Raw genomic sequence first — 12,662 nt, 5'->3', positions numbered from 1 at the left:
AGTTTTATAATAGTTTTTTGTGTACATTGTTTCTGATTTTCTCGTTAATTGTTTTTATATTTAGATTTATGGATGGCTTCTTCCTCCCGATTACTTGTTTCATTTCGGCTGTCAATAGTTCCACTGCTATACCTATGTTGAAGTCTGATGTGTTGGATTTCTTATGTAGCCCTATGATGTATACAGTCTCAGTAATAAGATTTTCTATGGTATTATGGGTTGTGCGGGTGTTCAGGCTATATCTGAAGTCTTCCCAAAATTACTGCTCTTCTAGTTTTGTGAGGTTATGTCAGTAAAATTAGTCAAACGTTTATGGAAAGTATGTTGTGTGTGTGTCTTTGTTTCACAAGTGTTTTTCATCATGAGTTTACTTAGTTTCTGTTCCTATTTCCGCCATTTCTAACCTCATTATCGATTCTATGTAGTGATTTATCTTTTCTGTTATGTCATACGGTATTGCGGAGCTAGTGGTTTTGTAATTTATGTAAGTTTACATTCAATTCTTGCTTTTTTTGAATACAGGGAACAAATTTCATATTTCAGCCAAGTTCTTTCAGCGGTTTGTTTAGCACACTGGTTCAAGCAATTTTTAATTTTCCAACAGGACCACAAAACACTACGAATAAATCAATGGCAATGTTCCAGGAAACCGATTTTTCTGGTCCTTCCCAGGTGCGTCCTGCAAGAGAAACGGCGGAGTTGCTTTCTTTCCTGCTAGTAAATCTCCACCGGGAAACTCGGACCAAAGGCGCCCGACCGTAAATGCGCCTTGAAGTCGCAATATCGGTGCTTTGTTCACTTGCCCTTCTACGCTATATTCGACAATGGCAAGTAGCTCATTAATGCACTAGTTACATAGCCTTCACTGGGCCATCAAAAATTTTCTCGACACATTGGTACCAAATACACTGGCAAAGGTCCTTACACACTCATCACCATGTTTTAAGATTAACACATTCACAGATTCTATCTGAAATAGTCTTCATCTGGTTGATGACTAACGGAGATAAACATACCTATTGTCATCCATCCAGTCTTTTTCAAATGTTTGTTGAACTGTGATTACTAATAGCGAAAATACAATTAATGACTCGAGACTAAATGCTTTTAACATAATTTGGCGAGACCAAGTGGTTATCTGAGTTGCACTTGCTAGGGAACTTAGAGTGAAATTTAAATGTTTCTCAAATAAAAGATGATTTGTATGACAGAAACCTTATGAACAGAATTTTTCAACATAGTGACTGGGCTTTTTTTCCCTTACAGCAAGACAAATAAAAATCGGAAAATAACTAAAAATATTTCAGTTCAAGGAAAATATAATAAAACGTAGGAGGAAATGGAAACATCACACAACCACAGCAGAAGTAACTATTGTCAATAAAATTGTTGAGCTACAACTGAAACGACGAATATGAGCGTTCGGACGATCGAAAGCTGTGTCAACGAATTCGATGTTTTAATGAATCCGAGAAACTATGGGGACAGATTTTGTACCGTTGCTGTCCAATGTCTGCCACATTTTCCTCCCTTTCACATGTAATTTCTAATATCAGTATCGTAGAGAGTGAATCAGAACTTAGTAAATAACTATATGAAGTTCTGAGGCCCTCTAAAAATTGGAAGTGTTACATCTGTAAAACAATTATGTATTTTCCCACAGCCTGCGTATCAAGAACTTTATAATAGAAATAAAAAATCTACAGTGTCAGATGCCACCATTCCGTACGACAAACTACAAAGGCTTGGAAATTAATCCAGAACAAAAACACGGAGTTTGGTGCTCAGTAACTCCACTGCAACACCTGTGTTCCCCTTGCTTACAAAAGCTGCCAGCGAAAATTTCTTCCACCATGGGGATTCGAACGGTATTACTTCGATACGAGCTCCAACATACCGGTGTGCGTTACCGACCACAACTGAGGAAGTGAACACTGTTGTGCGAATGTAGACGCTAACAGTACAAAATTGGACGTTACGAAGGATGCCATAAAATAAGTCGAAACATTGCTCAGTTTAAAAAGTAGCCTTGCTTCAACACTACATATTATAAATTAAAATCTCCTGCCACGTTTTTCGGCGTGTATGTGAAGACTAATCTGTACTGATATTGACACGGTTCTCACTAATAGATTAGACCGATTCGCCAGCAAGATTTGTGTATGTAACTGATAAATACTCCGCCTGACAAATAATGTGAAGCATTCATGGGACAGGGTCGGAAGTAATTGTAAATTTTTACACGTAAACGCCTTTGAAGAGTACGTAAATGATTACAAATGCAGTTTTCTTTGACAGGCAGTAAGGCACTAGAATCCATTAGTCTTAAGTTTCCTTTAAGTTACGTCTATGGTCACAAACTTTTTGTTAACAGATTGCCGGTTTCGGTCCATAATGACCATCATCAGACCTGCAGCAAAAAATATAAAAAAAACATAAATAAACTCGCAGATTGTCTACAGCTTAAAAACAATAAATAGACCAGAATGAAAAGTACTGCTGGCATATACATGTGTTTGCGCGCTATAAGTATAAATAGGCATACCCGTTTTACAAAATCAAAGTCCTAATGTACTGCAGCCATAGTGGAATCGTCAAATGTTAAATGCAAAACCAGTAGCAGCGTCGCCAAATACATGTAAATAATATCATATGCGTATTTCATTGTGGCTTCTTCAGCGATTTTTTTTAAATATTATTCCGTGCACAATCAAAGGTGTTTATTACTAATGTAATTATCTAGACTATTGGCACTTGAGCATATGCCAATTACTATCTCTTAACTCTTCCTCTTTTTAACAATCTGACTTTTGTCGTGTTGTATTACATCGCCTTTTATTACTGTATTGCCTCTTGTACGTTATAAGCTCATTACAAACTTTAACTATTGCATCCCCCTTCATTTTACGCTGTTCAGTTAATCATTGAAAACTAGTGTATTCCTACATTAGCGACATCTGGTGAACTTACAACACAAACATCTTTTGGCTACTGTACGGCAGCTTATTTTGAACAGTAGTGCTACTGATAACATGACTCGTGCGTATGATGTTATTTACATATATTTGAGGATGCTGGTGCTGATTTTGCATTTAACATTTGACGATGACGCTATGGCTGCAGTACATTAGGACTTTGTTTTTGTAAAACAGGTATGCCTCTTCATACTTACAGCGCACAAACGCATATATGTCAGTAATACTTTTCATTATGGTCTATTTATTGTTTTTAAGCTGTAGACAATCTGCGAGTGTGTTTATGTTTTCTTCCATTTTTTGCTGCAGATCTGATGATGGTCATTATGGACCGAAACCGGCAATCTGTTAACAAAAAGTTTGTGAGCATAGACGTAAATTAAACGAAACTTGTTATACATACGGGTCACTGTCTTATTCCCGACAATGTCGCAGCTTGTCCATTAGTTTTGTTTGTAACTAAACTCCACCCTGAATAGGCCATGAAGGCCCAAGTGCACTGATTGACCGCCGTGTCATCCACAGCTCACAGGCATCATCAGTGGATGCGGAGATGGAGGGGCATGTGGTCAGCACACCGCTCTCTCGGCCGTGTGTCAGTTTACGAGACCGGAGCCGCTACTTCTCAATCAAGTAGCTCCTCAGTTTGCCTCACAAGGGCTGAGTGCATCCCACTTGCCAAAAGCGCTCGGCAGACCGGATGCTCACCCATCCAAGTGGTAGCCCAGCTCGACAGCGCTTAACTTCGGTGATCTGACGGGAACAGGTGTTACCACTGCGGCAAGACCGTTGGCATTTTTGCTTGTGTTTAATGTTATTACCTGGCCGGCTGCAGTGGTATATCAGGGAGCTGAACAGATTCAGACATTGAGTGATCACTGTGAAGGACGCAGAGATGCTGTGCATTATGTGGCACTTGACAGGGGAGCTTCATTGTAGGCCTCCATTTGGCCGGATGGTCGAATCGAGCAATTTGCAGATTTGTGGGACATTCAGATATGACACTGAGCCGATTTCTAACTGCTTGAAAAGGTAAGACAAGCAGTTCTGCACTACCTCATATGACCATCGCTAGCGTGTACGGCGGCGACATGAAGGGAGGATCATTGTTCCAATGATTTCGAGAGGCACGGCGATGTTACTGGTGGCGTCATAGTGTGGCGTACCGTCGGGTGTAACTTCAGGTCACGTCTGTTAATGATTGAGAGAATTCTGAAGGCACAACGGTACGGTATGGACATCCTGCGAGCTCATACGTTGTCTCTCAGCCTATAGTATCGTGGTGCCATTTTCAACAGGACAACGCTCGTCCGCAAATGGCACGTATCTCTATCACATAAATTGAAGGCGGAGGGGGAGAAAGGAAACGAAAGGGAAGGAGCTACAGGTGTCAGCTGCATTGGGACTTTATGTGGAATCAGCGGCGACGAGTGACAGTGAGTGTCAGACCGGGATTCGAACCGGGGGTCTCCTGCTTACTAGGCAGTTGTGTCAGCCACTGCGCTACCTTGACAAAGTGTTTACCGAAATTGTGCGAATGTTTCCAAACTGTGTCACACGGAGTGGAGCCATGTGACACTGTTGATTTTTTCATTTTTGTTATAAAGTCCTTGATGGGCTGGCTGTGTGAAAACAAGTACTTATTTTACATGTTTCAATCTCCTGGCCGATCCACATTCTCACCTAGCGCCACCTACCCACAGTCTCTGTCCATGTCCTCCACGCTGGCTGCTTTGAGATTCCCGCAGGAGATCAAACGAAATTGTGCATCCGCTTCGAGGCGAATCAGTTACGTGATTGCTGGACTCTGTTCTTTCGGACATCAAAGAACAGTCACCACGTATTCATGTAACGTATCTCTATGTCGCTTGATGCTGAGGTACTCCTGCGACCATAAAAATGCCCATATCTTGCGAGGTGCCGGGGCTAGCAGTGTATTTAACACTAAATTCTAGAATCTACACATGTAAATGATGCTCTAAGCCCCCCCTATTCTAACTCCGACTTTTGCTGTTGCACAAGGATAAGAAAATATCCGCGAACTGACTGTAATCAACCCTGCAAGTGGAGTAGAAAAGAGTTTGGCACCTGGAATAATGTAATTTGATAAATAAGTTAAATAAAGGAAGGTTTCATTAACGTAGTGAGAAATGATGGGTTGCTCTACCGATTAACAGAATGAAAGTTCTGTCCAAAATAACAATATGATTTATTAAGACTAAACACAAAATATTAAACAAAAACACATGAAACATTTATAATACATCGAATTGGCTCAAATTGGATACACAAACAAACGCTGTGAAGGTGAAGTTGCCCCTAAACTAGATTGTGAGGTTTATGACGAAGTGGTATGTGGTGCCAATTCCTTGCCACTCAAATCTTAAGAGAGACACACAGCTAACCCAACATTAATTGCTGCTACTCAAGACAGAACAAAGTTAGAAAAAGACGAACAGGCGCACTCTGCTGGGATCTAATTATCACCTAGGAAAATCCCTATCTGCCGGTGCTGCGGACATACATTACCAAACTGTCTTCTTAATTGCCAGAACACGATCTGGCGTACCGGAGGCGAGGGCTGGTTGCTTCGACGTCCTCGACCGAAAGGCGAGAGCCCTCTCTCCACAAGAGCATCCGTACAGGCCGAACACAGAACATACCCGCCCCCACGACAGTGGCCGTGGTTAAACGTTCCAATCAGCAACTCGAAAACCGGCGGAAAATTCCACTCCATTGCCGGAGCACTACCATTCCACCAATGGAGATTCTTGGCGTCAATTTCTGCGCTGATTTTGCTACATCACGGAGCTATGCCCTGAGCAGGCCAATCATAGTTACTATTTTGCAGAAAGAGCGGGAATTTTCCCGCCACAACTGCCTGGGTACACAAGTCATTCCCACGCCTCACTGGTAGCCCGCCAGAAAGTGTTTTCGCTAAGTTTCTGCGAAGTAACGGAACCTCTAGCCCAGCCGCTACTTCAGGCCCAGGCGGGCGTGTCTCTTGACAATGTCGGCGTCTGGAAAGCATTCACTCGACTGCCTCACACACGTCGGCTTAACCCTCTCGAGATCAGTGGAGCCCGCCTGTCACCGGACCACCTGGGTGACGAGAGACGCTGCGTGGGAAGTCCGCGTGTGAAGGAATAGCAACTTTCCACCCCATGCAATTAGAGAGGAGAATCGTAAGATAGAAATATGAGAGGGGGCTCATGCCGCCTCTCAATCTGTCCCGACGGAACATCGATGGGACCAGATCGGACGTGGACCTTGTCCCAGTGCGAGTATCCCGTGTATCAATAACCATTTACTGCAGCTGCGGCCTAACTTGCCTCAGGAGAGGACACACAGGCTTCATGACACCCTTCCCAGCAGAACCAGTGCATGCATCCAATGCAGAGGGAGTACAGTATCATACACAGAAGCGGGCTTATACGACCAAGTCCTTTTTAAATTTTGACTCGGTTTTGTAATCACTTACATAAAATCACTTACTCTCTCTCCCCTGAGTAGTTTCACCTTGTTCCCTCCCATCCCACCCCTCTTCTACGTGTTTCCTTTTTATTCTCAGATCAGTGTACTTCGTGCAAATTGGCTGAACTATGATGAATGGAAGTTCCTCGCAGCGCTTTTCTGTCAGCATTTCAAGTTTAATATTAAGCACTAGCGTAGGGATTTTTGGTATGATTTTCATTAATATCCAGGGTATTTCCGATAGAGCGTGGAACAATTTAAGAGAACGTAAGGGATGCTCCACTGAACAATTCGAGGTAGGGAACCTGGAATCGGAGAAGCCAGCGTAATGATATACGAAAGTAAATTTGTCTCCCACTTTGTCTAACATTACTGTTTTCAAGCTTATGTACAACTAACACGCGTACACGTTTACATGTACTGTGCTGTTTATTCACATGTACATTCTTTATTTCCTGCAGGTAAACAAGGAGAGCACTCTCATTGAGCCATATGTTCTACCTGGCTCTCTGAATGGCCACCCTACTTCAGTTTCGTGCAAAGAGTTCTACCTGAATTTTTGGTTAACATATCCTTGTCTGAAACTTCCTGGCAGATTAAAACTGTGTGCCGGACCGAGACTCGAACTCGGGACCTTTACCTTTCACGGGCAAGTGCTCTACCAACTGAGCTACCCAAGCACGACTCACGCCCCTTCCTCACAGCTTTACTTCTGCCAGTATCTTGTCTCCTACCTTCCAAACTTTACAGAAGCTTTCCTTTCTTTCAGGAGTGCTAGTTCTGCATGGTTCGCAGGAGAGATTCTGTAAAGTGGATACGAAGATGAAATTAGTTGCCAGATCTGTAGCTGTCTTTGATCTGATTCGGAACACACCTGGTATAATTGTCAGGGTGCGTCAGGATCTTCTACGCCGATGTCATGATTGCAGTAAGGTTGATAGCCGCCAGTTTCAGCACATTTTGTAAGATACAGTACAAATAGTATGTTCATTATGTCAATGATGGTATTTTCGGTTACCTGTAACTAACTAATGTGAATAAAAAAGTACATAGTAATGTTATTTTATTCCTATTATCTCCTTAAGCTGGATTCTTCCACTCCAGGCTCCCAAACTCAAACTGTTCAGTGGAGCATTCTCTATGTCCTTTAAAATTTTTGCACGCTCTTACGGATACATCCTGTATAGACTGATTCACGAGAAAGATATATGTACCGGGTGATCAAAAAGTCAGTATAAATTTGAAAACTTAATAAACCACGGAATAATGTAGATAGAGAGATAAAAATTGACGCACATGCGTGGAATGACATGGGGTTTTATTAGAACCGAAAAAAAGAACAAAGTATTATTAGAACCGAAAAAAAACAAAGTATTGCTAGATTCGTGAAAGATCTCTATCGCGCGTCGTTTGGTGATGATCGTGTGCTCAGCCGCCACATTCGTCATGCTTGGCCTCCCAGGTCCCCAGACCTCAGTCCGTGCGATTATTGACTTTGGGGTTACCTGAAGTCGCGAGTTTATCGTGATCGACCGACATCTCTAGGAATGCTGAAAGACAACATCCGACGCCAGTGCCTCACCATAACGCCGGACATGCTTTACATTGCTGTTCACAACATTATTCCTCGACTACAGCTATTGTTGAGGAATGATGGTGGACATATTGAGAGCATTTCCTGTAAAGAACATCATCTTTGCTTTGTCTTACTTTGTTATGCTAATTATTGCTATTCTGATCAGATGAAGCGCCATCTCTCGGACATTTTTTGAACTTTTCTATTTTTTTGGTTCTAATAAAACCCCATGTCATTCCAAGCATGTGTGTCAATTTGTACCCATCTATCTACATTATTCCTGTGATTTATTCAGGTTTCAAATTTATACTGACTTTTTGATCACCCGGTATATAATTTATTACTGCTAATCCAGACAAGTTGTCTTGTGTAGGTACTTACTGCTGCCTGTGCAGACCTGGGATGGGTCGCCAGTTAAGTACGAAGTGAAGCTACAGAACTGCTCCCGACAAGTGGCCAACATTGTCTGGAGGTACCTGGCGATAAATTTGAGGGCATCACCGGTGTGCAAACCAAAAGCCTCAGGATTGCGACGACTTCTGTCTCAGCAGTTCGGTGACCTGTGCTTTGGAGAGGTGTCACAGACTCGCGAGTGCTAGCTTCACCGACTCAAAGGAAGGCCTCGGTGCTTGTTCGTGACGTCACGTCAGCTAGGCACGGCGAACGCCAGGTCTGTTGCAGACATACTCATAATGGTTGTGTCTCCCTCTCTGACACAGGAAAATGTGAAACTATTGGCGGTAGTTGACCAACCCACATTCTTCTGAGAGATTTCTGCAATCAATTAATTGTACAATTCATTACACTTCTTAACAAATAGTGTACTCTTGATGTTAAATATACACCTGTTTTAAGGATTGACATACAAAAACAACGTCATGGTCCAGCAGCAACAGAATTCGTGCTTCTTTGCCTTATTTGTAAGAGGAAGTTACGTTTGTACTGGGTTGCTTTTACAAGGAACTGTGAACATATTGGTGCTCTTCTTTAGGTATCTTGGTTGACTATGGGGCGAGGAGCACTGAATGTTAATGAAATATCTTGCGATTGTACACGTTGTGGGAGGGGGTGGGGGACAGAAGAACAGGCAAAAGAAAGATACTTGTTTCATCCAATAATTTTTTTTTAATCTTATAAAGTTTCTCCTTTCCGTTGCAAGAGGGGAATATTTATCTTTTCTAAAGTGCATGTTTAAAAAAGTTTAAGCTCAGCAGTATTTTTGATGTATTAAGCTATTTTGTTTCCTGTTTAGAATTCCTTTCGTTGAAAACGACTGTAATCTAATGACTGGCAAAAGTTGGACATTTACACATGTAAATTAGTTCACATTTCCTGTAACGATGTCAAACGAAAATAAATTAATAAATAAAAGAAACGAGTTCATTGTAAGGGGGTTGGGGTAAGTTTCGATAGCAAAATGGATCAAGTAAATATAGTTTCTTGAATGTAAAATTTCCGAAGCTTGCAATGGGGCAAAGCATCTTCTCATATTGATCTATGTTTGTTTCGACAGGATTCAGTAATACAGAACTATAATCTTCATTTGTTGCTATACGATAGTAAGAAAATGTTTCATCTAAATAAAACTGCAGATTCCAAAACAATACCAAACATTTTGTCCAAAAATAAGAGATTTTTAGTGATAAGCACGCCCAGGCGTTTCTGCCTGCAACAGACCTGGCGTTCGCCGTGCCTAGCTGACATGACGTCACCAACAAGCGCCGAGGCCTTCCTTCGAGCCGGTGTTGGTGGTAGTCGGCTGCGGCGGGAACGTGCCGGAAGCGGGTAGTGGGCGAGCCTTGCCTCCGCCGGTTGACCGCTGGTGATGGAGCCGGACGAGCAAGTCCGGCGAGCGTGGCCGCTTTAATATCGTGTCGCGCGTGTTAAATGAGAACACCGATGTCCCGCCGCGACTCCATTAATATTGATTTGTGGCGACCGCGCCAGTGCTAGCTGCGTCTGGACCACGCCTCGTCGCGACGCGCGTGGGAGCAGCCACAATGCTGCGAGCATAAGTCATAATTATGGGCCTCACACCGCCATAACACACGGCGCTGGCGTTAATACGGTGACGCCTATGCCGCGCCGCTCTCTATGGACGGGAGAAAAATTTTCTGTAACGCGCAGCACGCCGGCTTTGTGTTAGCCGTCGCTGGAGAGATATGTCGCGCGCCGCGCGCCGTATATCAACACACGCGCGAGCGCGCGCTGCCCGGTACCAGTTCGAAGAAGACGAGGGGCCCGTCACGAGGAGGCGGTCGCAATTACGGGCTCTCTGCGTCAGACCGCATGTCGCCGGAGCTGCGCTTCGGCGCAGAACATATTCATATATGGTGGTAGCATTGCTCCGCTTACATGGCTAGACATCTAAGGACAACTCAGATACGAATGGCTTTCAATAAGAAATGCAACACTTTTTGTTTCTGAAAGCAGGCTGGTTTTATCCAATATTCCAGTTGTTGTTGTTGTTGTGGTTTTCAGTCCTGAGACTGGTTTGATGCAGCTCTCCATGCTACTCTATCCTGTGCAAGCTTCTTCATCTCCCAGTATGTACTGCAGCCTACATCCTTCTGAATCTGCTTAGTGTATTCATCTCTTGGTCTCCCTCTACGATTTTTACCCTCCACGTTGCCCTCCAATACTAAATTGGTGATCCCTTGATGCCTCAGAACGTGTCCTACCAACCGATCCCTTCTTCTAGTCAAGTTGTACCACAAGCTCCTCTTCTCCCCAATTCTATTCAATATCTCCTCATTAGTTTTGTGATCTACCCATCTAATCTTCAGCATTCCTCTGTAGCACCACATTTAGAAAGCTTCTATTCTTTTCTTGTCCAAACTGTTTATCGTCCATGTTTCACTTCCATACATGGCTACACTCCAAACGAATACTTTCAGAAACGACTTCCTGACACTTAAATCTATACTCGATGTTAATAAATATCTCTTCTTCAGAAACGCTTTCCTTGCCATTGCCAGTCTACATTTTATATCCCCTCTACTTCGACCATCATCAGTTATTTTGCTCCGCAAATAGCAAAACTCCTTTTCTACTTTAAGTGTCTCATTTCCTAATCTAATTCCCTCAGCATCACCCGACTTAATTTGACTACATTCCATTATCATCGTTTTGCTTTTGTTGATGTTCATCTTATATCCTCCCTTCAAGACACTGTCCATTCCGTTCAACTGCTCTTCCAAGTCCTTTGCTGTCTCTGACAAATTACAATGTCATCGGTGAACCTTAAAGTTTTTATTTCTTCTGCATGGATTTTAATACCTACTCCGAATTTTTCTTTTGTTTTCTTTACTACTTGCTCAATATACAGGTTGAATAACATCGGGGAGAGGCTGCAACCCTGTTTCACTTCCTTCCTAACCACTCTTCCCTTTCATATCCTTCTACTCTTATAACTGCCATCTGGTTTCTGTACAAATTGTAAATAGCCATTCGCTCCCTCTATTTTACCCCTGCCACATTCAGAATTTGAAAGATAGTATTCCAGTCAACATTTTCAAAAGCTTTCTCCAAGTCTACAAATGCTAGAAACGTAGGTTTGCCTTTTCTTAGTGTAATTTCTAAGATAAGTCGTAGGGTCAGTATTGCCTCACGTGTTCCCATATTTCTACGGAATCCAAACTGATCCTCCGCGAGGTCGGCTTCTACCAGTTTTTCCATTCTTCTGGAAAGAATTCGCGTTAGTATTTTGCAGCCGTGACTTATTAAACTGATAGTTCGGTAATTTTCACATCTGTCAACGCCTGCTTTCTTTGGGATTCGAATTATTATATTCTTCTTGAAGTCTGAGGGTATTTCGCCTGTCTCATAAATTTTGCTCATCAAATGGTAGAGCTTTGTCAGGGCTGGTTCTCCAAGGCCGTCAATAGTTCTAATGAGATGTTGTCTACTCCTGGGGCCTTTTTTCGACTCAGGTCTTTCAGTGCTCTGTCAAACTCTTCACGCAGTATCGTATCTCCCATTTCATCTTCATCTACATTTTCTTCCCTTTCTATAACATTGCCCTCAAGTACATTGTCCTTGTATAGTCCCTCTATATACCCCTTCCACCTTTCTGCTTTCCCTTCTTTGCTTAGAACTGGGTTTTCATCTGAGCTCTTGATATTCATACAAGTGGTTCTCTTTTCTCCAAAGGTCTCTTTAATTTTACTGTAGGCAGTATCTACCTTACCCCTAGTGAGATAAGCCTCTACATCCTAACATTTGTCCTCTAGCCATTCCAATACGCCATATTATTCCCTTCTCTTTTGGCTACAAAATCCTGTTTTTCTTGGGACCGATGATCTCGCTGTTTGTTCCCCTGCCCTAAACCAACCAACCTTGTTTTCGGCATAATCTCCGTTTAATACGACGCCTTTAGACCACCTTGTGTTGTATTGTATTGTATTTTAACCGGGGGCCTTGAAACGATGGAGAGGCTCGGTCCCCGCCGCAGCCGCAGTGGACGACAACCCCACGACGATTACCGCGGTCCACTTCACCCCTCCGCCGCCCCACACCGAACCCAAGGTTATTGTGCGGTTCGGCCTCCGGTGGACCCCCGAGGGAACGTCTCACACCAGACGAGTGTAACCCGTATGTTTGCGTGGTAGAGTAATGGTGGTGTACGTGTACGTGGA

The sequence above is a fragment of the Schistocerca serialis genome, chromosome 4, assembly GCF_023864345.2.
Source record: "Schistocerca serialis cubense isolate TAMUIC-IGC-003099 chromosome 4, iqSchSeri2.2, whole genome shotgun sequence".
NCBI lineage: Eukaryota > Metazoa > Arthropoda > Insecta > Orthoptera > Acrididae > Schistocerca > Schistocerca serialis.
This window is presented reverse-complemented; position numbering follows the sequence as displayed.